General features: G+C 36.2%; 1 protein-coding gene across 8 annotated transcripts in view; it reads right to left on the bottom strand.

Annotated features, from left to right (window-relative positions):
* The window catches only part of LOC145260689 (protein pellino-like), a 178,910-nt gene that overhangs the window by 119,970 nt on the left and 31,845 nt on the right, over positions 1-27,095 (bottom strand). The window lies entirely within an intron of this gene.

Here is a 27,095-nt window from a genome sequence, read left to right as displayed (position 1 = left end):
GCTTAGTCTTTTTCCTATAGCATCTTGGGGGGGGGGGCGTTCAGCAGTAAATGAAATCCCGCAGTCAAACTTGACCTCATTAACTCATTAAAACGGGCACCTGCTAAATTCAAGTAATTAAATAAATTCAAACGTATTTCCATTAGCATCTCGCGGTAGGGCAATGATTAACGTTGCACTTTTTTTTTTTTCTACACTTTAATTTACAACTTTGCCTCAATGGTTCGGGTTCGATCCTCTTACTTACTTTCACACACACCTCCAAACACCCGGGCAACGCCGGGTACCCCTTGCTAGTGTTATATAAAACGTTCTACACATGAAAACTGCACAGTAATAACCTGTCAATAGTGTTACACTATGATGAAAGCGCATTGTAATGCGCTTCATTTATCGCTATGAATCAATACTAGTTATAGTTCTGCAAATGTACTTGCAATAACCCTTATCCCTGAGTGGCTTCCGGGCCTTGATAAGTGGTGACCACTGTATAAAAAAAAAAAAAAAAAAAATTAGATATGCAATTGACAGTTGCACTATGTAAGAATTTCACTGATTTATCCAATACACACATTGACGTTCTATCTAAGTAGAATAAGTTAGAAGTGATTAAGGTTCAAGCGATGCATAGAAGCTTTTTTAATGAATGCCATAAAAAAAAGTCTGAAAGACTTCGAATGTTTATACCTTCAAGTCTAAACATAAAATTTAGTGCACATTTAGAATTACTTATTTAAAAAAATTAAATAAATAAACAGAAAAATCTTTATGGTATACATACTCATCACTAGGGCTATGACAACAGCATATTATTGCTTTGACTCTCTAGTATATACCCAACACATTTAGACACAGTTAATTAACCGAGAACGACATCACTATATAAAAGCATATTAGATATCAACGGATACACACTAGAGAGCCAAAACAATGTAAAGAATATGCTGTTGTCCTAGCCCTACTCATCACATAATGAAGATGTCATATTCCAAAAATCCTGTGTGCTTGGGTCAGCATCTCTCTTGCACTTGGTTCACCAAGTATATTCCCCAGTTAGATTTTTAAATTCTTTTTCATGAGTCCAATTTCTCCACACATGCGTGTGTGTGTGTGTGTGTGTCGGGCACACCTAACCAACCAAGCATAAAATTGGTGGAATATTTTGCTGGAATATTTCATAATAGATGCCATTGTATTAGTTGACCTTAATGTCAGATCATCGCAGGTCACGAGGAAGTACACAGATATCACAAATGAAACCCAATTCAGAAATAATTATTACATTAAAGAGAAGATTTGATACAAGACGTAGACGGGAGTAAACAAATTAAATATCGCAGCCATTCTTGACGTTAAATTTCACACTATTTTTAATTTTATTTACTAGCATGGGTGCCCGGCGTTGCCCGAGTGTTTTGAGGTGTATGCTGAGCAAAAAAAAAAAAAAAAAAAAGCGGTCATTTTTTAAACTTTGACCCCTATTATGACCCCTTAAAATTTATTGTTTAGAGCTCAAATCAAGTTATTAAGTTAGATCCATGTCCAAGGAACCTACATCTAAAATTTCAAGTGTTTGGACCCAAAATTGTAGGAGGAGTTTGGTAGAGTACTCAAAGGTTAAATCATTGCACTTTGACCCCCTTAATCGCAAAATTTCTGCCCGAAAACCGATCACATCGATTTTCCCAAATTTCAATCCAACCTCCCTGATAATGTTGTCCAAGACTGATATATTTGCCGATGATACAACACTCTTTAACATCCGAGAGGGAAGAACGCAGATATCACAAATGAAACCCAAATTTCGAGTCTGTAGGCTTAAAATTGACAGAGTTATTGTGTAGGGAAATGTACAGACACACAGGCAGACAGACACTTCCACTTTTATAGATTTATAGATTAATTTGTTTATTTCTTTTGTAAAAAAAAAAAAAAAAAGTCAATCAAGGGGAAATAACCTCTACTAAATTTTTTTTCTTCTTTCTTTGCGGTTTTTAATATCTGGACTTTAATACCCATAAAGCCACCATTGTGGTTGACTGAGAAATGAAAACTAAACCTGACCTAAATAGGAAAAGATATTTTCATGTTGTTTACAGAAATGATTTCATGAATATGTTCAATTGGAATCAAAGGTGTGCCACCAAACTAATACTATATCCTTTTTTCTTTTTGGTCCTCCGACAAAAGGAGGGTGAATCTGTAAATTCACGTTCGTCCGTCCGCACTTTTCTCAATAATTACGCCTTGGAATTTTTTGAAATTTTGCACAAACATTAAACATGATATGAGTAAAAAAAAAAGTAACAGAACAGATTCTCCGGGAAAACTTTGGTTGCTACCCTAGGGGTGCCTTTCAGGTTAAAATGGCTAAAATTGACGCCTTTGGTTTTTTTTGTTTTTTTTTTTTTTTTTATAAACCTTTCTGAAAAGTTGTAACTAACTGATTTCTATATAATTTTGTTTGTCTATACTTCGCGATAACTTTTGGGTGTGCCCCAGGGACTCTTTTAGACCATTTTTTTTGGACTATTTTACCATATTTGTCCAAAATTTTATGTGTATGTCTACTTAGCAGTTCTGCATGATGCTGAACTCAAATTTAAATATGTTAAGGCCTGGGGGACTTTGGGGGCTAAAGGGGGGGGGTGAACTTAGTTCTTTTTTTCATGCCTCTTTCACCGTGCACACACAGGGGACCATGCATGCCTGTTTTTTTGTTTGTTTTTTTAAATTTCTTTTTCCATACAAACTAATCAAGATGCGTGAACACCTCTCAAAAGCTAGACGTGGTTTACAGGTCAAAGGTCACCATCGTGTCCTGGATACTAGCTTTTCTCAGATTATAAAAAAAAAAAAAAAAATATATACACGGAAGAGCATAGAATAAATAGATGAAACTAAGAAGATTAAGCGAAAAGGGTTAATCCAAATTAATCTCCTAAAATGTTGGAACCATTTCAATTGAAGATTATCTATTTGAATCAGCAGAAAATGCGAGCAGTTCACATTTACTTATGGGGAAGGATCGGAGTGGGAGCAAAGTGTCCAACGTTGGGAATTAAAAGGACAAAAGAGGAGAATTGGAAATGGGATCAACTGAGTATGAACACCAAGATTCGAATCCATGTTCACTGTAGGCGAGTTGAACAAAGGAAGTTTCCAGGGAATATCAAATTTACAAGCCGTCTTCCAGTCACATGTATACCCTGATTAGAGCGTAAATGTCTATGTCCTACATACAGCACTTGGTATATATATATATATATATATATATATATATATATATATAGAGAGAGAGAGAGAGAGCACGATAAAGGGAACCCACCTTTTGCAGCAGCCTTTGCAATGTCCTCAATGTATTTGTTCCAGTTCATATTGCCCGTGAATATTAAGCCGAGGAGTTTGAAGGAAGAATTTTGAGGTAGGGAGTTATTTGTCATGGATATTGATAGTTAGAGAGGGATTTTGTAATTGTTAAAGGAAAGCAGTTTAGTCTTAGTAGCATTAAATGTTACCATCCATTTGTGGCCCCATTCTACTATGGTCTGGAGGTCATTTTCTAATGATTCTGCTATTGTTTTAGATTTGTGTACATCCGTTCTTCCCTCTCGGATGTTAAAGAGTGTTGTATCATCGGCAAATATATCAGTCTTGGACAACATTATCAGGGAGGTTGTTTATGAATATCCGAAATAATAGTGGTCAGGGATAGACCCTTGAGGCACTCCCCCCATTAATGTTATGCTGCTTGGATGTACATCCAAGAAGCATAGCATTAATTTGTGTTTTTTAATAGCATCATACCACAAGAATAAAAATTTTTTTTTTAAATTGTCTATCCCAATGAAGACCTGATTATGTCGAAAAGTTTGATTTATAAACAAACTAGCGAGGGGTGTTTGGAGCTGTGTGTTGAAACTCCGGGGGGGGGGGGGGGGGGGGGGGTTAAAAAAAAAAAAAGTAAGTATGAGGATCGAACCTGAACCCTTGAGGCAAAGTTGTAAATTAAAGTGTGAAAAAAAAAAAAAAAAAAAAAAAACCATGCGACGTTAACCATTGCCCCACCGCGAGATGCTACCAGAAACACGTTTGAATTTATCTAATTACTTGGATTTGGCAGGTGCCCGTTTTAATAAGTTAATGAGGTCAAGTTTGACTGCGGGATAGTATTTCATTTACTGCGGAACGCTTTCTTTTATTTTTATTTTCCCAAGATGTTATAGGAAAAAGACTAACCCACATGCGGCGAGCGACAAATGTTGAATATTTATCTTCCCGAAATCGAGCAAATTAAATAGACAGGCGAGCTTCGTTGTTAACTGAGATATTACGATTTATATGTGATATAAAAAGTTTTAAAAAGTTGTGAAGCGACCGACCGCTTCTCTGAAAAAAGCCTTTTGTAGACATACAGAAAAAGCGAACACACATACAAACATACATTTTCGCTTTTATATTTATAGATGTTTAATTTTATTTATTGTGGACTATTATTCTCATCTTTATTTAGTTGTTTCACGACGTTTCGGCCAACTATTCTTCTGGCCTTCGTCAGGTGGTAACCGCAACGGATAGGAACTCTGAATCTCCTGACTGCATCCACAGCAATTACTGCCTTCCATAGTTGTTGTCTCATCACGTTTTGGCCAAGTAAGCCTCTGGCCGGCTTTGGGTAGGATTGAAACCGCTATCTTCAGACAATTCTCACCTGGAACCGTAGAGATTCAACGTCTATCCACTGCGCGTGAATGCAGTTAGGAGATTCGGAGTTCCTATCCCGCTGTGGTTACCACCTGACGAAGGTCAGAGGAATAGTTGGCCGAAACATCGTGAAACAACTATTGGAAGATGAGGAGAATAGTCCGCAATAAATAAAATTAATAAATAATATTCATCTCAATGAATTGCAATTAAAAATAAATGTTTGTTTATTTTTAATTTTTAAAAATCTGCACCGAATTTGCTTACTAAACATACATTTTGAATTTGCACTTAACGCATTTATTACGGAGAAAACATTGGTGCACCTGTTGCAATCAACTACTCTCAGTCAGTCATATGCTGATTGGCTGCAAAAATACAAGAACATTCGCAGGAAAAGCTATCACGCAACAACCCTCACAGTTATTCAAAGAAGTACCTACCCCTCAAATAATAGAGTATTAATAAAAATAAAAATAAAACAGAATATTTCCAACTGATATAAAACAAAAATTAACAGAAATTGTTTGACAGCAATAATATTACGCAAACTATTACAGACCTAAACTTTCTCCTCAGAAATTAATCACTTTCAGATTGTATGAACTATCGTCATCAGCTCCTACTCGTATTCGAGCATTGCGTCCTGTCGTCAGGTGGGTGGGTGCCTATGTGATACATGGCTGTACTAGTCCGATTCTATGGCGGAAGAGCTGCGGACAATGCTCACAGGAGAGGGGAGGGAGATGGTTTTTCTCTCGCTCCCTTCTCCTTCCCTCCTCAAAGTAAGCACTGCCACGGTGTACAGTGTTCCTCCACGCCTTCCTGTCCCTGACAGCCTCTTCCCACAAGGAGTGGTCGATGTCAGTTGCTGCCAGAGTGCGCTTCAGCTGGTCTTTGTAGCGCATTTTTGGTGCTCCTCGTGGTCTGGTTCCTTTTGCCAGTTCTCCATACATCATTCTCTTGGGAAGCCTTGAATTTTGCATTCTGTGGACATGGCCTGTCCAGCGGAGGCAGATAATAGTGGCCTCAACATTTGTCATTTTGGCACGTTCCAGTACCTCAGAGTTGGAGGTATGGCTCTGCCAGTGTATTTTCATAATTTGCCTTAATTTTGTTTGTTGGAATCGTTCGAGATGTTTTATTTCACTTCTGTATAGTGTCCACGTTTCACAGGCGTACAGGAGCGTGGAGAGGAAAACTGCCCAGAACACCATAAACCATATCTGACATAAAATGACCCAATGTGGCTTATTTGCCGTAAAAACAAACTGCTCCTGTTCCACACCTTGATTAACAATTCTATTTTAGTTTCCTTTGTGTTCTTTGGTGAACAACTACCGGTACCATTTGTTCTGCTGATAAACTTATTTCTTTCTTTTGTTACTTTCTAACGCTTGTTGGGTGAGGGGGAACATTAATAGTATCACATTAGGCAGATTTCATAGGGGGGGGGAGTAGGGTTTGTATTACTATACACAGATTCGAAAAAGCTGTCAAAAAAACAAAGATATAACAAATAAATGTTATCAAAAGCAAGATAAGTTACTTTTCTACCTTACTGGATAATTTTTTAGTGTTTTTATTTAATTTAACATGTTTATTCAGCTCAAAAAAGTGTTTACCAAAGTATTGGAAAATTTAAAATGGTGCCGTACTCTCTGTTGAACACACTAAGTTTGGGAAAAGAGTTAAAAATAAAAAAACTACACAAAATACTGTTAGAAACTCGCATATTATGTTACTGTGACATGGGCTGATATTCGGTGGGTTTTTAAGAATATTTTGTATAGTTTTTTATTTTTAACTCATTTTCCCAAACTTACCATGTTCAACAGTGAGTCCGGCGCCATTTTAAATTTTCCAATACATCGGTAAGCACTGTTTTTCGAGCTGAATAAACATGTAACATTAAATAAAAACATTAAAAAATTTATCCAGTTAGATAGAAAAGTAACTTATCTGGCCTTCGATAACATTTATTTGTTATATATTTGTTTTTGACAACTTTTCCGAATCTATGTGTACAGTAATACAAACCCGAAAAGTGTTTATAAAGATGAAGTGGGAAGTGAGGATGGATTAAAAAAATCAAGTAGAGAAACTATTTTATGTTCGACTTGAAAAAAATAAAATAAAATTACTACATCAATTTTTAGTAGGGAGTAAAAAGTATAAAAATGAAACAACAATCAACATTCTACAAATATCAGTCGCACTCTGGGTGTGTATGCGACACAATCAACATTCTACAAATATCAGTCGCACTCTGGGTGTGTATGCGACACAATCAACATTCTACAAATATCAGTCGCACTCTGGGTGTGTATGCGACACAATCAACATTCTACAAATATCAGTCGCACTCTGGGTGTGTATGCGACACAATCAACATTCTACAAATATCAGTCGCACTCTGGGTGTGTATGCGACACAATCAACATTCTACAAATATCAGTCGCACTCTGGGTGTGTATGCGACACAATCAACATTCTACAAATATCAGTCGCACTCTGGGTGTGTATGCGACACAATCAACATTCTACAAATATCAGTCGCACTCTGGGTGTGTATGCGACACAATCAACATTCTACAAATATCAGTCGCACTCTGGGTGTGTATGCGACACAATCAACATTCTACAAATATCAGTCGCACTCTGGGTGTGTATGCGACACAATCAACATTCTACAAATATCAGTCGCACTCTGGGTGTGTATGCGACACAATCAACATTCTACAAATATCAGTCGCACTCTGGGTGTGTATGCGACACAATCAACATTCTACAAATATCAGTCGCACTCTGGGTGTGTATGCGACACAATCAACATTCTACAAATATCAGTCGCACTCTGGGTGTGTATGCGACACAATCAACATTCTACAAATATCAGTCGCACTCTGGGTGTGTATGCGACACAATCAACATTCTACAAATATCAGTCGCACTCTGGGTGTGTATGCGACACAATCAACATTCTACAAATATCAGTCGCACTCTGGGTGTGTATGCGACACAATCAACATTCTACAAATATCAGTCGCACTCTGGGTGTGTATGCGACACAATCAACATTCTACAAATATCAGTCGCACTCTGGGTGTGTATGCGACACAATCAACATTCTACAAATATCAGTCGCACTCTGGGTGTGTATGCGACACAATCAACATTCTACAAATATCAGTCGCACTCTGGGTGTGTATGCGACACAATCAACATTCTACAAATATCAGTCGCACTCTGGGTGTGTATGCGACACAATCAACATTCTACAAATATCAGTCGCACTCTGGGTGTGTATGCGACACAATCAACATTCTACAAATATCAGTCGCACTCTGGGTGTGTATGCGACACAATCAACATTCTACAAATATCAGTCGCACTCTGGGTGTGTATGCGACACAATCAACATTCTACAAATATCAGTCGCACTCTGGGTGTGTATGCGACACAATCAACATTCTACAAATATCAGTCGCACTCTGGGTGTGTATGCGACACAATCAACATTCTACAAATATCAGTCGCACTCTGGGTGTGTATGCGACACAATCAACATTCTACAAATATCAGTCGCACTCTGGGTGTGTATGCGACACGATCAACATTCTACAAATATCAGTCGCACTCTGGGTGTGTATGCGACACAATCAACATTCTACAAATATCAGTCGCACTCTGGGTGTGTATGCGACACAATCAACATTCTACAAATATCAGTCGCACTCTGGGTGTGTATGCGACACAATCAACATTCTACAAATATCAGTCGCACTCTGGGTGTGTATGCGACACAATCAACATTCTACAAATATCAGTCGCACTCTGGGTGTGTATGCGACACGATCAACATTCTACAAATATCAGTCGCACTCTGGGTGTGTATGCGACACAATCAACATTCTACAAATATCAGTCGCACTCTGGGTGTGTATGCGACACAATCAACATTCTACAAATATCAGTCGCACTCTGGGTGTGTATGTGACACAATAAACATTCTACAAATATCAGTCGCACTCTGGGTGTGTATGCGACACAATCAACATTCTACAAATATCAGTCGCACTCTGGGTGTGTATGCGACACAATCAACATTCTACAAATATCAGTCGCACTCTGGGTGTGTATGCGACACAATCAACATTCTACAAATATCAGTCGCACTCTGGGTGTGTATGTGACACAATCAACATTCTACAAATGTCAGTCGCACACTGGGTGTGTATGTGACAATAAACATTCTACAAATATCAGTCGCACTCTGGGTGTGCATGTGACACAACAACATTCTACAAATATCAGTCGCACTCTGGGTGTGTATGCGACACAACATTCTACAAATATCAGTCGCACTCTGGGTGTGTATGCGACACAATCAACATTCTACAAATATCAGTCGCACTCTGGGTGTGTATGCGACACAATCAACATTCTACAAATATCAGTCGCACTCTGGGTGTGTATGCGACACAATCAACATTTTACAAATATCAGTCGCACTCTGGGTGTATATGTGACACAATCAACATTCTACAAATGTCAGTCGCACACTGGGTGTGTATGTGACAATAAACATTCTACAAATATCAGTCGCACTCTGGGTGTGTATGTGACAATAAACATTCTACAAATATCAGTCGCACTCTGGGTGTGTATGTGACACAACCACATTCTACAAATGTCAGTCGCACTCTGGGTGTGTATGTGACACAATCAACATTCTACAAATATCAGTCGCACTCTGGGAGTGTATGTGACACAATCAACGTTCTACAAATATCAGTCGCACTCTGGGTGTGTATGTGACACAATCAACATTCTACAAATATCAGTCGCACTCTGGGTGTGTATGTGACAATCAACATTCTACAAATATCAGTCGCACTCTGGGAGTGTATGTGACACAATCAAAATTCTACACGCTAAAGTCCACAATTACAATGCCGTCTGCTGAGGCCATGTTTGCCAGTTGCCGTCAGCTCATCTTTCTGCTGAGAGCTACAACCTACATTCAACTGTCTGTCATCAGCTATTGCAAACTCAAGACACTATGTAAACTGTCGCAAAATTCATTGCCACTCGTAAAAAATGACTGTAAACTAAATATATTGACCTATTGTATTCAGTTTTTGTCGTTGCTGCCACACCTTGATTAACAATACTATTTGAGCTTTCTTTTGTCTATCTTTGTGAACAAATTTCTATACCTTTATTATGCTGATAAACTTGTTTTTTTTTCTCCTTTTTTTTTTAATTTTCTAACACTTGTTGGGGTGGGGGGGACATTAATAGTAGTATATCATTAGACAGAATTTAAAAAAAAAAAAAAAAAAAAAAAAGCATTTATGAAAAATCAGGTGGGGAAACTATTTGATGTTCAACTTGAAAAAATAAAAAATAAAAATGACTACTTCAGCTTTTAGCAGGGAGCTGGGAAGGGTAAAAAGAAAAGAAAAAGCATAAACATATATATATATATATATATATATATGTTGAGTGTTGTATATGTCTGCCCATTTTACTATTATGCAGGTCATTGAACTTTTTCCCATCTCTAAGATTCATCATAGTCATCAGATGCAAGTCAAGTGGGCAGCATTTGCGAATAAATCAGCCGAGCAACGACGAACTCCGAAGAAATAATAACGCAATCAATGGAAGCACATCACAAATTATGAGATATTTTCAGAGAATTTAAAATATACAGATTCGCCTCCTTAAGAAATTTATAAATGGAATAAGAACTTTTATGCAAAGATTCAAAAGACTATATTCTTTTTCTCTCTCTCTCATATATATATATATATATATATATATATATATATAAACTGGAATGCTTACTAGACACTATCCTTGAGTGTCTAACGTCTGTTTGTACAGGTGTTTGTCCAGGCAACCTGGCATGAGGATACTTCTGCTATAAGTAAACCGCGACTAAATATTTAAAGTAACATAGTATCCGTAACTAAATATTTAAAGTAACATAGTATCCGTAACTAAATATTTAAAGTAACATAGTATCCGTAACTAAATATTTAAAGTAACATAGTATCCGTAACTAAATATTTAAAGTAACATAGTATCCGTAACTAAATATTTAAAGTAACATAGTATCCGTAACTAAATATTTAAAGTAACATAGTATCCGTAACTAAATATTTAAAGTAACATAGTATCCGTAACTAAATATTTAAAGTAACATAGTATCAGTAACTAAATATTTAAAGTAACATAGTATCCGTAACTAAATATTTAAAGTAACATAGTATCCGTAACTAAATATTTAAAGTAACATAGTATCCGTAACTAAATATTTAAAGTAACATAGTATCCGTAACTAAATATTTAAAGTAACATAGTATCCGTAACTAAATATTTAAAGTAACATAGTATCCGTAACTAAATATTTAAAGTAACATAGTATCCGTAACTAAATATTTAAAGTAACATAGTATCCGTAACTAAATATTTAAAGTAACATAGTATCCGTAACTAAATATTTAAAGTAACATAGTATCCGTAACTAAATATTTAAAGTAACATAGTATCCGTAACTAAATATTTAAAGTAACATAGTATCCGTAACTAAATATTTAAAGTAACATAGTATCCGTAACTAAATATTTAAAGTAACATAGTTTCCGTAACTAAATATTTAAAGTAACATAGTATCTGTAACTAAATATTTAAAGTAACATAGTATCCGTAACTAAATATTTAAAGTAACATAGTATCCGTAACTAAATATTTAAAGTAACATAGTATCCGTAACTAAATATTTAAAGTAACATAGTATCCGTAACTAAATATTTAAAGTAACATAGTATCCGTAACTAAATATTTAAAGTAACATAGTATCCGTAACTAAATATTTAAAGTAACATAGTATCCGTAACTAAATATTTAAAGTAACATAGTATCCGTAACTAAATATTTAAAGTAACATAGTATCCGTAACTAAATATTTAAAGTAACATAGTATCCGTAACTAAATATTTAAAGTAACATAGTATCCGTAACTAAATATTTAAAGTAACATAGTATCCGTAACTAAATATTTAAAGTAACATAGTATTCGTAACTAAATATTTAAAATAACACAGTATTCGTAACTAAATATTTAAAATAACATAGTATTCGTAACTAAATATTTAAAATAACATAGTATTCGTAACTAAATATTTAAAATAATATAGTATTCGTAACTAAATATTTAAAATAATATAGTATTCGTAACTAAATATGATCTTATGAATATGGCTAACCAACAATGGCTTCCACAAGGAATAGTGCACCTTTTCCAAGTGACGTTACCTCAAATAACAGCAAGAAGCTGGATCCTCTACCAGACCAGATGAATTCCAGTCCTGGAATCCAGCAATACCAAGAGACCACACAAAAGGTATATTATAACATATTTAAATGGTCAATTGGGGAGAAGAAAATTATGTTCTCAACTTCTTTACTCAGTGTCTGAGATATAAATGAGAACTTTACGGAAATATCAGAATATCTATGTATCGAATAAAGAGATTAAGTGTTAGCCCCAAGAAGGGGGCTCCTTGATTGATAAGAACTTCAACTGAAGTAAAATGAATCAAAAGTGAACATATACATACATTATACACCCGCACACATATACATACGTATATATATATGCGTTCATATACGACCAAAGAAAAGCAAAGAATATGCATTCCTATACGACCACAAAGAAAAGCAAGAAATAAACATGCGAGGGTGAATATGTGTGTCTTAGAGGACCTTATTTCTTAATTGGGTGGCGTCCTTCAGTCTTGATAGACGATGGAGAATCACGCCTAATCAGGTTGTCATATTGTGGTAGCAGCTGCTGCTGCTGTGACTGAGCAAACCAATGTGGGAGCGGCAGATTCTGTTGCACTTCCCGCAGGGGTACCCTCCGTCAGATTCTGTCAATGCTGCTGCTGATGCTGCTGCTGATGCTGCCCTCTTGTGCCTGCCTCTCCTCCCATTGTTCATTTCTTCTCTCCTCGCTCAGCCGGACACACTTCTCGACTTTGACCCTCCAGGAGTCACGGTCTGCAGCTGAGGATTCGAGGTCAACAGGGTTGATGTTGGCGAGTTTTAAGCTCCTTTGCACAGATCCTTAAATCTGATGAGTGGTCAACCAGTTGGTCTTCTGCCAGTTGAGAGCTCGCCATACAGGATGTCTTTGGGGATTCGGCCATCCTGCATGCTTCAGCTAGCGCAGACTGTAAGAAATATCTCTCATAGCCTGAAGGGGGCCCGATGTCAGAAATAAGGCAATGAACAGAAACTTGACGATGGCCGTTGTTGACTTTAATAGATCTGTTGCAAAATTAGTCGGGTCGTCTTATTTTGCTGGCACGGGCCGAGTAGTCTTTAATCCCTTGTTGAGATTAATTTGGTACAGTTCATATTTAGACCCTGGGTTGGTTGGTTGGTTGGTTGTTTTACGGCATATCAACCCTTTTTGGGTTATTTAATGCCGAATCCAAAGATTTTGAAGAAAATTTTTTTTTAATAGAATATATTTGTTGTTTTCAAGTCGGTTTCTATTTAACCCATAGTTGGGACCCAAACAGGTACTACCACTCCGGGTCAGAGTGGACCTGGGAGCAATGGTAATTAAAGGGTGGCCCCACACTCCCCAAAGCCCACAAGCTGGGGCCTCACCACTGGATATAGTTCATATCCAGGACCTAGACCCTGGGAGACTTAGATGTTTCTGTCAATCCTGTCGTGAATTACGACTACCAGAGCCATTAGTCCGGTGTCTTCCTTTTTTTCTGCTCGACAGTTCACCCGGGAAAATCGTTCTACTGGTTTATTTAATTTTCCCGCTGAAGAAAAAGGGGGTCAGGCGAGGAGGCCCTAAGTGGCCAATCACTGACCTTGTCTCATTATGGTCAAGACCAATCAGTGGTCCTATATCATCGGGTTATTTCTGACAAGACGTCTCTGGGAGAGGAGGGCAAACATGCTTGAGAGATTTGGTCTGGCAAGAATGTCTTGGATAGGATGGTCACTCCATCCTCGTGTGTATGGTAGGCGATTGAGAAGCATGGGGGTCGCATAATGAAGAGACGAAGCAGACCGATATACGATAAAAAATAAGTGCAGATTTATTTACATCAAAATACAAGATAGAATAAGAGTTTGTTGAAAGGAGAGTATTAGTAACATTGCTTGCGTATTTGATGAGAGTCTGACGGTAGGTCAGCAAAGCTGGTTCGCTGGCCATACCAACCAGAGCACGTTATCGTCACATCTTTACTTGTTGAGAATCCAACAAAAAAAGAGAAAGAAATCTATAAAACAGGAAGTGATGTATCTGCATTGCCCTCTGGTGCCAAGGCATGGAGTTACCAGGGATAAAGAGCGATAATCGAGTTTAGATTAAGAGTACAGATTTGTGTCTGTATCTGTTGGTTGAAAGTTTCAATTTCCACAGGTCTTTGTTCAGAACGCGGTTCTGCCATGCAATGTCTAAGATTCCTTAATTCCATGAAACAATAATATTGAGAGACAAGAGTATTTGTGACAGTAAAATCAAAACCGTTAATATAAAATCAATAACAAAATGTAGTTTATTATTAAGATATAGTCTCCCTCATACCGGATGTGTGGAGGGGGCAGTGCAAGGAACTTTTTTTTTCTTCTAAACCATTCCAATCAGTTTCAACTAAAAAAAAAAAAAAAAAAAAAAAAACAGGGTGCATGTAAAGGGAAAGAGACAGGAAGTCATTCTTTGATGAAATAAAAATCTAACTTTTGTCATCGCATGATAGAGAACTGTCATAAGATGAAAAATGCAGGCAAACCAAGACCGAGAGGAAAAGAGAAAATAAAAAAAAGATAATGCTAGAAAAGAGAAAGAGTTCTTACATTCATGAGAATTAAGTCAAAATCCACTTTTTTGTTTCTGGATTAAAAAAAAAAAAAAAAGAAAAAAAAAAGCAGATGAATCACATCTATGCAATATGAGAACAAAGAACTACGGCCAATGTGATAAGTCGGAAGCACTGATATAGCTTTACATAAGTATTAGGATGAAATTTTTAAACAATCCCCACCTACCGACCCATCAAAGGTCAACTAAATATAAATTTGTCCATAGAAGCCTGGTCCGATTAGCTCACCATTTTCCTCCAAGCGTTGCATGGAGAGAAACAGTAAGAGAATGATATGATGGATGTGTAATGGAAGTCTTAAAGACAGGCTTAGATCTGATGACCACAGAGGAAAATTAAATCTACATGATGTAGGTTGGTTGTTGGTTTTACAGCATATCAATCCTTTTCAGGTTATTTAATGCTGAATCCAGTGATTTTGAAGAAAAAATTTTTTTATATAATATATTTGGGGGTTTTTTTTTCAAGTCGGTTTCTATTTAACCTATAGTTGGGACCCTAACAGGTACTACCACTCCAGGTCAGAGTGGACCTGGGAGAAATGGCAATTAAGGTGTGGCTCCACACATCCAAAGCTCGCAATATGGGGCCCCACCATCGGATATAGTTTAAGGTCATATCCAGGACCCGATAATTGTAGGAAGATGTGTGCAGAATAGGAGACTTTGATGGCATGGCCACGTTTATAGAAAGATTCAGAGTTCCTGGGTCACCAGATGTAGAAGAGTTGAGGTAGCAGGGTCAGTTTATGTGTGTGTGTGTGGGGGGGGGAGAAAACATAGGATGAAGTAATGAATGAACTTGAAAGAATGAGGGATAAATACAGACCTATCCAGAGATTTCTAAAAGCTATCTAAACATACATGTACAACAGACGGTTGTAGGAGCGAATAACTGTTTTACAAACTCAGATTTGATGACTTCAGAGAAATGTTAAATCCGAACAATACAGGGAGATGCATGCAGAACTGGAGACTTTGCTAGTATGGTCACATTGTAAGAATGGATGAGAGCTTTGGAGGGGGGGGGGCTAGTAGATGTAGAACAGTTGAGGTAGCAGGGCTAGTTCATGAGGGTTGGGCAAGAAATACATGGGCCGAAACAATAATAATGGACTTTAAAGAAAGAGGGATAAATGAAAACCTAGATAAGTTTGTTTAGAAATCAATTTCTAAAAATTAAACACACCATCATGTAAAAAGGACGGTTGTAGGAAGAAATAACTGTCTTAAAAATAGACTTAGATCTGATGACCTCAGAGGAATATAAAAGCTGGACAGCATGGGGAGATTCATGCAGAACTGGAGACCCTGAGGGTATAGTCACATTATAAGAATGGATGAGAGCCAGAGATAGGTTAGTTTTGAAATCAACTTCTGAAAGGCATCCAACACGCACAAGCAGGTAAGATGGAAATTAATCTGAATAGAATTGTAAGGTTATGTGGTTGGTTGGTTGTTTTACGGCATATCAACCCTTTTCGGGTTATTTAATGCCGAATCCAAAGATTTTGAAGAAGATTTTTTTTAATAGAATATATGTTGTTTTCACGTCTGTTTCTATTTAACCCATAGTTGGGACCCTAACAGATACTCCACTCCGGGTCAGAGTGGACCTGGGAGCAATGGTAATTAAAGGGTGGCTCCACACTCCCTAAAGCCCACAAGCTGGCGCCTCACCACTGGATATAGTTTAAGGTCATATCCAGGACCCCCATTGAGGGACTTTTACTCTCTGCAGGGGGGCAGTCGGCGTATTCTAATGCCCCACCGACAGGGCCAAGGTTATGTGGCGTTACACTTTACTTTAGTAACTTATAAAAATAAAACTAGAAAGAAATAAAAATTCGGGTCAGCATTTTTTCTTTTTAACAGAAGTTTTTATGTTACATCATCTCAACACCACTTAAAAGGTCTTTCGCTACCACATGTCTATCTAGCCAGGTCCGTGTTTCTCCTTCCTTTGACTGCATGCCACCCATTCTCATCTATACACATCCATTTTCTTTGATGCACACTTTGCTTCTGCCGGCCTCGTGGGGAATTTTTTTCTTCACCCCCCCTCATTCTTCTCTCACACACTTCCTAATTTGCATATGTGCGTTTTTCAACTGCTGCTGCTACTAATATCTTTGCGAGTCAGCTATCCTTTGCTGCTGCTGCTATTTTCACACGCACTCAGATGCACTATTTTATAGAATGGCACACACGCAACCATTTTCTTTGTGCAGGTATGCACCTTTACAAACAGAATAATACCATTGGCATGGGATGCTGATTTATAACAAGAATAGTATCTATATATTAATACCGTTAGTAGTACCTTTAATGTATGTATGCATGTCAGTTTCAAGATTATATGATAATATTGTGTCCGAGATGGGTATATTTGCTGATGATACAACGCCTTATAATAGGCACAAGGGAAGAACGGATGTACACAAATCTAAGACAATGGCAGATAGAAAATTACCTCCAGACCGTAGTGGAATAGGACGTAAATGGATGCAAAGCCACCATTTGCCCATGCATAGAGTACTGTTGGCACATCTGGGCTCATGCATCTACCACTAGTCTCTCCCTTTGCGATAGGGTCCATACAAAGTCTTCAATCTAATATGTCCCACTGTCAACTAAGCTCCAACCCCTGTCCCATCGCCGCAATGTTGCATCTATGCCTGTTTTGCAAGTATTTTAATGGAATGTGCTCTGATGAACATGTTGGACATGCCCCCTCAACGGACATATCCCCAATAAACCCCCTTAGCAACAAAATCACACCCCTTCACCGTTAAGCTACCTAAATGCCAGAAAGCTTTCTACTCTAATAGTTTCTTCCCTCAAACAGCTAGATTTGGAATTCCCTTCCTGCTACCTGCTTTCCTGACTGTACTGATATGCAGAAGTTTAAATGTAATGTAAACCAACATCTTGTTAATCTTTCCTAGGGATGGTCCCAAAGAGTAGCCCCTAACATCCAAGCGGTTATATACCTTGTTAGGAGTGAACATAAGTATAATAAAAATAAAAAAAATAAATAAAAAAAATCATTTGATCGGGAGATCCTATTTATTAAAAAGGAAAATAGATCATAACATACTACGGACATTAGTGTATAGATACGTTAATTTAATGCTTGTAGTATGTTATCATCTATCCTTCTTTTTAATAAATAGTATCTCTTGATCACCAAAGATGTAATGTAAAAGATAAAGACATTATGTTGCTTTTGAGCCGCACGTGAAATTAAAATACCTTCTTGGTCTTCTGGACAGAACAGGTACTACTCAACGGTAATATCTGTTCTGTCTAAAGATAGTATAAGTATATGTACATTGGATATACCAACAACTTGGTTGCAAATTAATTATATAACGACGTGAGGAATGATAGATGAATAAACAGACATTCTCTAGTCGAACATACCTGTCTATTTGTTTGTTTTTCTTTTCTCTACTCTTGTGATTCCGGTCCTTTCCGCATTGCTTTTGGTATTTAAAACTTCCATATATATATATATATATATATATATATATATATATATATATGATGATTGCTGCATCTTTCCAGATGATCACCTTGAGTTAAGCCCTCATTTAAGGGCCTTCAGTCAGTGCTAACCTACCATATATATATATATATCTCTATATATATATAAAAACAGACATTTCTCTGCTCTAACATACCCGTCTATTTGTTTGTTTTTCTTTACTCTTGTGATTCTGGTCCTTTCCGCATTTCTTTTGGCTTTTAAAAAATTCCATATATTCCTTTACCAGCAATGCTTCAAGCTAACTACCATTTGTAGTAGAGATTTAGAAGGCTATCACAAAACGAGGAATGAGATATAGTCGTTGTTGATGATGAGAGAAGACGAAAAGAAGTGGCGAATTACAAGTCAATAAGTACATACATATATGTTTATATATACATATATTAATTCAATTGTATTAGCCATTTAATTCATTTTTTCACTCCATCATCCGGCATGCTTTGAATCGATCTGTCACATCCATCATTTGAAAAGGGGAATTTTTCCCCGAAATATAATGGATATTGTCACAGACATAAGACATTTGTACTCAATACAATTGAATATATAGACATATATCTATGTACTTAGTGTTTTGTAAATCGCCACTTGTTTTCGTCTTCTCATCAACACAGACTATATCTCATTCCTCGCATTGTGATAGCCTTCTAAATCTCTACTACATACCTATCCCACACAATGTTTCAAGCAAACTACATATCAATTCTAACTACCATCTACTTTAATTGTAGGGTTTCTGTTTGTGCCAGGCGTCCACAGAATAGAAATATGTCACAGATGACTATAGGATATTGGTGATATATTCTGACACTACATTAACCAGATTACTTAGATAAATACTTTTAGTTTTAACAAAAGGGCTACAACAATATCGCAGAGCATCCATTCACAGAGCAACATATTACACATGAAAGATGCCGCTGTAGAATTTCCATAGGTCCCGCTAGTTATAATTAATGCTTCGGAATTTATTCCGATTGAATTTATTCAGCCGTAAACAAGTCTTTACCTTTGAAGTCAAACTTGTTTTTTTTTTTTTTCTAAACTCAACCAATTAAATATAGAAAGAACATGGTTGCTCAAAAAAATCAATTTATCATTTTTTATATATATATATATATATACATACATATATATACACACACACACACACACACACACACACACACACTACTTCTAACGTCTATCATTCTGGTTTGGTTGTTTTGTTTACATATCAACACTTTTTTCAGGTCATTTTAGCTTGATGATTCCTTATGGGAATGAAACACCGAAGATTCCATGAGCTTAGTTAACATATTCTCATAACTTACTAATAAATAAGAATAATAAATAGGATCTCGCAATCATATAATTAACTAGCGGGGGTACCCGGCGTTGCCCGAGTGTTTGTTTCCGGGACGGGGGGGGGGGGGTAAAAATGTTATGGTAGGTAAGTAGGAAGGATCAAACCCAGAGTCATGAGTAAAAGTAGGAAAAAAAAAAAAAAAAAAAAAAAAAAAAAAAAAAAAAAAAAACAACATCTGCAACGTTAACAGTTCGGCCACCAAGAAAAGTCCATTCCAGTTGTTTAGGAAAAAAAAAAAAAAAAAACGATTACGGTAGGTCGGCGCGAACGTGAAAATATAATGTGAATTGTCCAGCACGCTAACCACTACGCCACAGAGCACTGCAGCTTAGTTTAGTGATTTTAAATAACTTCACATGAAAGAACTACGAAGCCAAACCGGTGTTCTCTTCTCAACTGTTCCTTGTGAACGATCCCCAAACGGTGTTAAGTGGTGGCAGGGGGAGGAGGAATTTATTAGAGAGAAAATATTTTACCACTTCCATTGATCTTAACCGATTTTGGCCGTGACTTCTCAGCAGAAAAAGTATAGAAATCTAAGATTATCGAGGAATTTGAGAAATAATAAGCCTATAACACACCTCAGATATTGTTCTGCCGTTTGTGCATATTATATTTGCATGAAATATCTTGATTTTTAATCCTATTAAGGTCAAAATCCCACGGGAAAAAATGAGTTCATTTTATTTATGTAGAGATAAATGTTTACTTATGTTCACTCTTAACAAGGTATATCGCCACTTGGATGTGAGAGGATATAGCAGGGTGACCCAATATTGCCCGGGATTGAATGATCAACGAATGTTTCACCCTCCCATATTTTTATTATCATCGAAATCGGTGAAACTATTGCTACACTATCCCTTTGATTACTGTACACACAATAACCCTTATCCCTGAGTGGCCATTGGGCCTTGATAAGTGGTGAACTCCATGTAAAAAAAAAAAAAAAAAAAAAAAATAGCGCATTTTTAAATCAAATCGATTGATTGCTTGCTCTAATTGGGGACCCATCACTTCTAGCGGTGACTAAGTTCACAAAATATTGTAATCCACATTGCACTGTAGAGAACCTATTGATTTTATAAAATTATTTTATATATAATGGCTTGCATTAACGTTTAAAATGCAAAAGTCAAGTATCATGCTTCAATTGTGCTCTAAACAGAAACTTTCATTTTGAACGCACCCGTGTCATATCAAAGAACATACTGTTGATTTTATATGCTTGGCATTAGTGGTGGTGCAGTGATAATAGCTTTAATTTAAGTTTAAGTATCCTTACGTGATTGTGCTTTTAACACAAACATTCTCATTGTTATATTAAAGAGCATACTATTAACTTTATATGTTCGGCCTTTCGCCTTGTGTCGAAAGAAAACTTCTCAAACAAACTTGTGATGTTAGGCTGTGTAAGGTGTTGAATTTGGTCCAAATTGCCCATTTTTGTTTTACGTTCATCGGATTATTGGTACTTATCAAAGACATTCCGACACAAAATTTTTCTTAAAAACATTGCCAGGCACATAAAATACCCTTTGTGTGAAATTTCATAAAAATTGACCCAGCCATTTCATAGTCCATAGCGAACGAACTCAGATACACACACAAAGCTCATCTAATATATAAAAGGCAAAATGTGTGTATGTGTGCTTGTAAGTCTCACAAAAACTTCCGACAGACGCGTCACAATGTGACAAAATCTGTATCATTTTTAAGCTCGGTCTCTCGGACAACAAATATCGAAAAATTGGCCAAAAGGATTAATTCCTTCACCCTCAACTGGGCCGGTTTTTGCAAGGAGGGGGGGGGGGTCGCCTTTTTTTTTTTTTTTTTTTTTTTTTTTCCTCTCTCCAAATCAACATTTTCACAAGTCAGCATCCAGCGTCTCCTTTCAATTGACTACCCTTAATTTCAAAGCTTGCGCTTCCGGTTTCGCGATGGATGCATCAGCTAAGATGTTAGGTTTTTTTTTTTTTTTCACCTTTTCCTCCTTCACGTTACGGGTTCGAACCTGTCTGCCTACTATTTTTTTTTTTTATTTTTTTTTTATTTTTTTTAGTTTTAACACCTCTCCACCTGGGCTGCCTACTGTTGTTTTGATTTACCCCCCCCCCTCCACACCTGGGCAATGCCGGGTACCCCCACTATTTTTATATAATAGTAGAGATCACATCCACCCTCATCCATGAGCGAATTTGTAAATAAAGTAAGCGAGCCCATAGAATGAATGCGGTATTGTGGTGATTAACTACGAAAGCAGCAAATAATTGAACGTGCTCGACGTTATCAGATCGTTGTGTATAGTGATGTATAAAATAGTGGAAGACACACAAAACTACAGATGACCTAAATTTAATGGCCTTGTCTTTAATTGCATTGAAGAAAATCATTTCTATCCTTCCTACGTTTTTTTTTTTTTCGAGTTGGAATTAGAAATTCTCACAAACTTTTGAAACAATAAATTTTTTTAGATGAGGGCTGATTATTTCTATTACTTATATTGATCGAACTATTGTTCTCATTTTTAGTGTTATTTGCGCAACGTTTCGGTTGGTTTGGCCTTCGACCATCCTCAGGCATGCTGGTTGTTGTTTGAAAAAAGAAACAACGACCAGCATGTCTGAGGATGGTCGAAGGCCAAACCAACCGAAACGTTGCGCAAATAACACTAAAAATGAGAATAGTTCGATCTATACAAGTAATATAGGGTGACCCCCCCTCCCAAAAAAAAAACAGAGGACATTCAATTGTTTTTCTGAACGTTTTACAGTCAACAGAGAAAAAAAGGCCAAAGACCCTAGTGTTTTGATGTGATGTTTTGAATATAATAATCTAGTTATGACCAAAGTTTCATTTCATTCGGACAAAACACTAAGAAATGGGGCCTAATTAGAGTTGGGGCCCCGTTTTTTTTTGGGGGGGTCACCCTGTAGAAACAGTAACTTTTTATCAGAAACTAGAAGAATGTTCATCTCCAGATAGAATTAATTCCACATATTTGCACCACTTTTATCTGCCCATATGGAAGATTAACCCATTTAATTCCAAGGGTATCTCAATTTTTATTATGGAGTGGACATTTTGTGGACGAAGTCAATGCAGGAAAACATGTCAAACTTCCCTCTGATGCGTCACATTGGATCTCTGACGATAGCAGGCAAAAATTGAAGTGCACTCCATGCTAGCGCGATCCTAACATTCATATCATGTTTGTTTTCAACAGTTACGAGTACAGTATAGAAGTTTATCGACAACAATTTAAATTTTTTTTTTCAGACCCCTCACGCTGTCCAGCACAGTCGAAAAGGGACAAACAAAAATTAATCCAGGTCGGCATTTTTTCTTTTTAAACAAAAGAATTTATTACCAATACTTTCCCGTTTCGACACGACTTAAAGTCTCTGCCACATGTCCATCTAACCTGGCATGCATTTCTCTTTATTCAGACCGCATGTCGGCTGTAACTAGCCATTTCTCGTTTGACTTTACTCATTCATTTTCTTCACTGTCGATTTTATTTCTCTGCTGAGCACGTGGTGTCCTTTTTTTCTTTTTCCTCAGACACCAGCTTGCACACACTTCCTGATTTGCATATGTGCCTTTTTTTGGCTACTGCTGCTAATATCCTCACAAGCGAGCTATCTTAGCTGCTGCTTCTATTTTCCATTGCGCTCATATGCACTCGGTTACGAAAATACTTATTGGCAAAGTTAAAAGTTGCCAGACATGCAAGCATCCTTGTTATTTAAAAAGAAAATGAGGAAAAGCTATGCCTAGAGATGGAGATGAAAATTTACTAACCATCCTCCTTTTCACAAAAAAAAAAAAAAAAAAAAAAAAAATTACGGTTTCTATATTGAACGAACAAATTCAAAATATTGAACTTCAAGTAAAACAAATCGTATCTTTAATTTTCATGTTGCAAATAGTAACATATCCAAAAATTATGAAAAACAATATGGTCCAAAATTATTAATGAAAATCGGAATAAAATTTGTCCAGCCCTTTGAATTACGTCTGTTAGGTGACGTAAGCAACAGAACTTAATTATCTCCCCTGTCAACTCAGTGTTGCTAGACGAACCTTTTTAAGACCAAATTTCGTGAATTTGGCCTTTTTTGAAGTAGTTTGGCCTTCAAAAAATTCTATTTGGCCTTTTTTTTAAATTTGCTTCAATTTTGGCTTCCCCCCCCCTAATTATTTTACAGAAATATTTAATAGTAATTATTAAAGAAAATGTTATAATTAATCTATTAAGAAGTTTGGTCTTCAATATTGTGTAGGACTTTTTAAATTTTGGCTTTTTCTTCACTATTTTATGAAATAACTATTTGAAAGCAATTATTAGTGAAAATGTTACAACTAAAGCAGTTTGGACTTCACACGTTTTATTGTGTTTCATTTTTTTTTTTTTAATTTATAGATATTTTTTCCCAATGATTTTACATAAGAATATATTTAAGCTGTTGAGGGTAACCGTGCAGAATATGTGATACAACCCTTCATTAAACAAAATCTCCATTTACAGTTTCTTTCAGAAAAGTCAGAGAAAACCAGTATTTATTATCCAAAGCAAAACACATCGACTTTCTCCATTATTCATTGAGGATCAAATATTAATTGACCAATTTGAACTACCATCTTATCAAGGAGTTCAAATTATGTTATTAACTTGTAAAGATATGACGTGAAAGATATTGTTAAAGGAGGTTGAATTTTTTTTTGTTTTAAACTAACAATTGGAAATTAACTATAAATTACATCTATAAAGAGTAATTATTTCAAAGTAAATTTCTAAATAAATATTTGTTTCAAACTTTTCCAAAGACATTGTCTCATCTTGATTTCAATTTCCGTATATTTTAAATGTTCTCATAAAATTTAATTAAAATGGTGTGTACAAAAAATGTCGGTTTATTTGAGTTGCTACAATAAAATTGAAAACAAAAGAGGCCAAAGTTGTTTGGCGAATTGAGGAGGAGGCGAGGGGAAGGGGGTCGATAATCATATCACATTTTGTCTTACAATTTTTAAAGCTTACCCTAAACTAATTTATCAGCTGAATATCGCAGTCACTTTATCGAACTAATCCTATTCCGAATATGTTGTTTTAACAATTTTATATTAAAAAAAATGACATGTAAGATGGAGTGGGACAAATTGCAAACAACCAAAAAATAAAAAATAAAATATGGGGCAAGTTAGTAAAGCCCTCTAAACCTATTCTAAGTGTAACCTGCTCACTATTTTCAGGATTGTAAAACTTGAAGACAGGCAAATCAATCTCGAAGTGAGAGTGGAAACTAGTGGGAGATAAACAAAAAATAGGGATAGAGAAGAGCAACGATTGTGATCTTCAAAATAAAGTAGTTTTGTTTTAATAAAGTACTTCATACTTATAAATTATCCAGTTTGGATATTTAAATGCTGTGAATGTTCTGGACTCATTACTCAACTAGACGTGTGTAGCTGTGTTAGGCATGAGTGTAGCCGTGTTGGGCGTGAGCGCAGCCGTGTTGGGCGTGAGCGCAGCCGTGTTGGGCGTGAGCGCAGCCGTGTTGGGCGTGAGCGCAGCCGTGTTGGGCGTGAGCGCAGCCGTGTTGGGCGTGAGCGCAGCCGTGTTGGGCGTGAGCGCAGCCGTGTTGGGCGTGAGCGTAGCCGTGTTAGGCAAACCCTAAAATAAAAATATAAAGTTTTCTCTTTCACTGAAGGTGAAAAAAAAAATCTGTCATGATAGTTTTGGAGATAAATAAGTTTCTTACATCATATTTTAATCATCACTAGGGCTATGACAACAGCATATTCTTTTCATTGTCATAACTCTAGAGTATATATATCCAACACAGTTAATCAACCGAGAATCACATCACTCTATATAAAAGCATATAAGATATCAATGATACACACCAGAGAGTCAAAACAATTAAAAAATATACTGTTGTCCTAGCCCTAATCATAATGCATCCAGCGGTTTCTACATTACGATTTAATCTGTAAGTTGTTAAATAAATCCATATATTTTTGTAAATGTACAAAATGCACTTAGGTGGTTGTGTATATCAGAGGCATATATATATATATATATATATATATATATATTTTTTGCAATTTATTCAAAATCGTAACACAGCTGAAGATTTATTTCTTTTAAAACAAAGTTGATTTGTATTAATTTGTTGCTAATGTACAAAATGTATTAATTTGTTGCTAATGTACAAAATGTATTAATTTGTTGCTAATGTACAAAATGTATTAATTTGTTGCTAATGTACAAAATGTATTAATTTGTTGCTAATGTACAAAATGTATTAATTTGTTGCTAATGTACAAAATGTATTAATTTGTTGCTAATGTACAAAATATAGAAAAATTGGCCAAAAACGTTAATTTTTTTCCCCCCCGAAATCGACAATTTTCGTGTAGAAAAGGGCCCAGTTGAGGGTGAAGGAATTAATGCTTTTAGCCAATTTTTCAATAATTGTTATCCGAAGGGTAGAGCTACAATACTATACCGATCTCGTGAAAATCCGTCATCCCTGTCAAAAGTTTTAGGCAGACATGCATACAAACATACAGACATTTAAACAGACAAGCGAGATTTATATTATAGATGGTAAAAATTTAGATTGTTTGTTTTTGTTTTATGGCATATCAACTCTTTTCAGGTTATTTAATGCCGAATCCAAAGATTTTGAAGGAAAATCTTTTAATAGAATTTTTTTTTTCAAGTCAGTTTCTATTTAACCCATAGTTGGAACCCTAATAGAATCAGAGTGGACCTGGGAGCAACGGTAATTAAGGGGTGACTCGACACTCCCCAAAGCTCACAAACTGGGTCCTCACAATCGGATATAGTTTAAGGTCATATCAAGGACCAGTAAAAATTTAGAATAGCCAGAAAAGGGGGGGGGATCATTTTACATTTAATATATGCAACTAATCACCTCCCCCGCAACTAAATTTTAAAATAATTGTTTTTTTAATGTTTTTACGCATAATCTATTAAAAAAAAAAAAAAAAAAAAAAAAAACGTAGTAATCATTCTTTTGGAGAAATACTTTTTAATATAGATATAATTGTTTTTTTATTTCACAAAGTTCTAACTTGTTTCCTTTCATGTATTGTACCCAAGAATTCGATAAACTCATAGTGAGATTTCCGTGTTTATTTTTAACTTGTGCCAAAACTAAAAAAGTACAATAAAACATTTCAGAGACCAAACAACAAGTCAAAGTGGTGCCAGCAAAATAAAAAAAAAAAACTTGTTCTAGCATTATAAATCTCATGATATTAACAATGATCTTTCTGAGAGGCTCATATAGAAGTTTAGCAAATAGGCACAGGATGGAACGATAAAATTGTCGCCCTAGAAAAGACAACATGATTCCATTTCCACTGAGGAAAGCAAGTTTTTTTTTTGGGGGGGGGGTTGCATACCATCTACTAGTTGGCCAGTTGTGTACAAATCCCAAGAGCAATAGGAGCCTTCTATCATATCTGAAAGTGACATATGCTCAACGAGCGAGATCGGAAATGCGCCACTATACAACTCATGC

This window comes from Euprymna scolopes, chromosome 36 (genome assembly GCF_053919585.1).
Source record: "Euprymna scolopes isolate OS-2025 chromosome 36, ASM5391958v1, whole genome shotgun sequence".
In the NCBI taxonomy this organism is placed as follows: Eukaryota; Metazoa; Mollusca; class Cephalopoda; order Sepiida; family Sepiolidae; genus Euprymna; species Euprymna scolopes.
The sequence above is the reverse complement of the archived record's forward strand: the minus strand, read 5'-3'. Positions and strand labels throughout refer to the sequence as shown.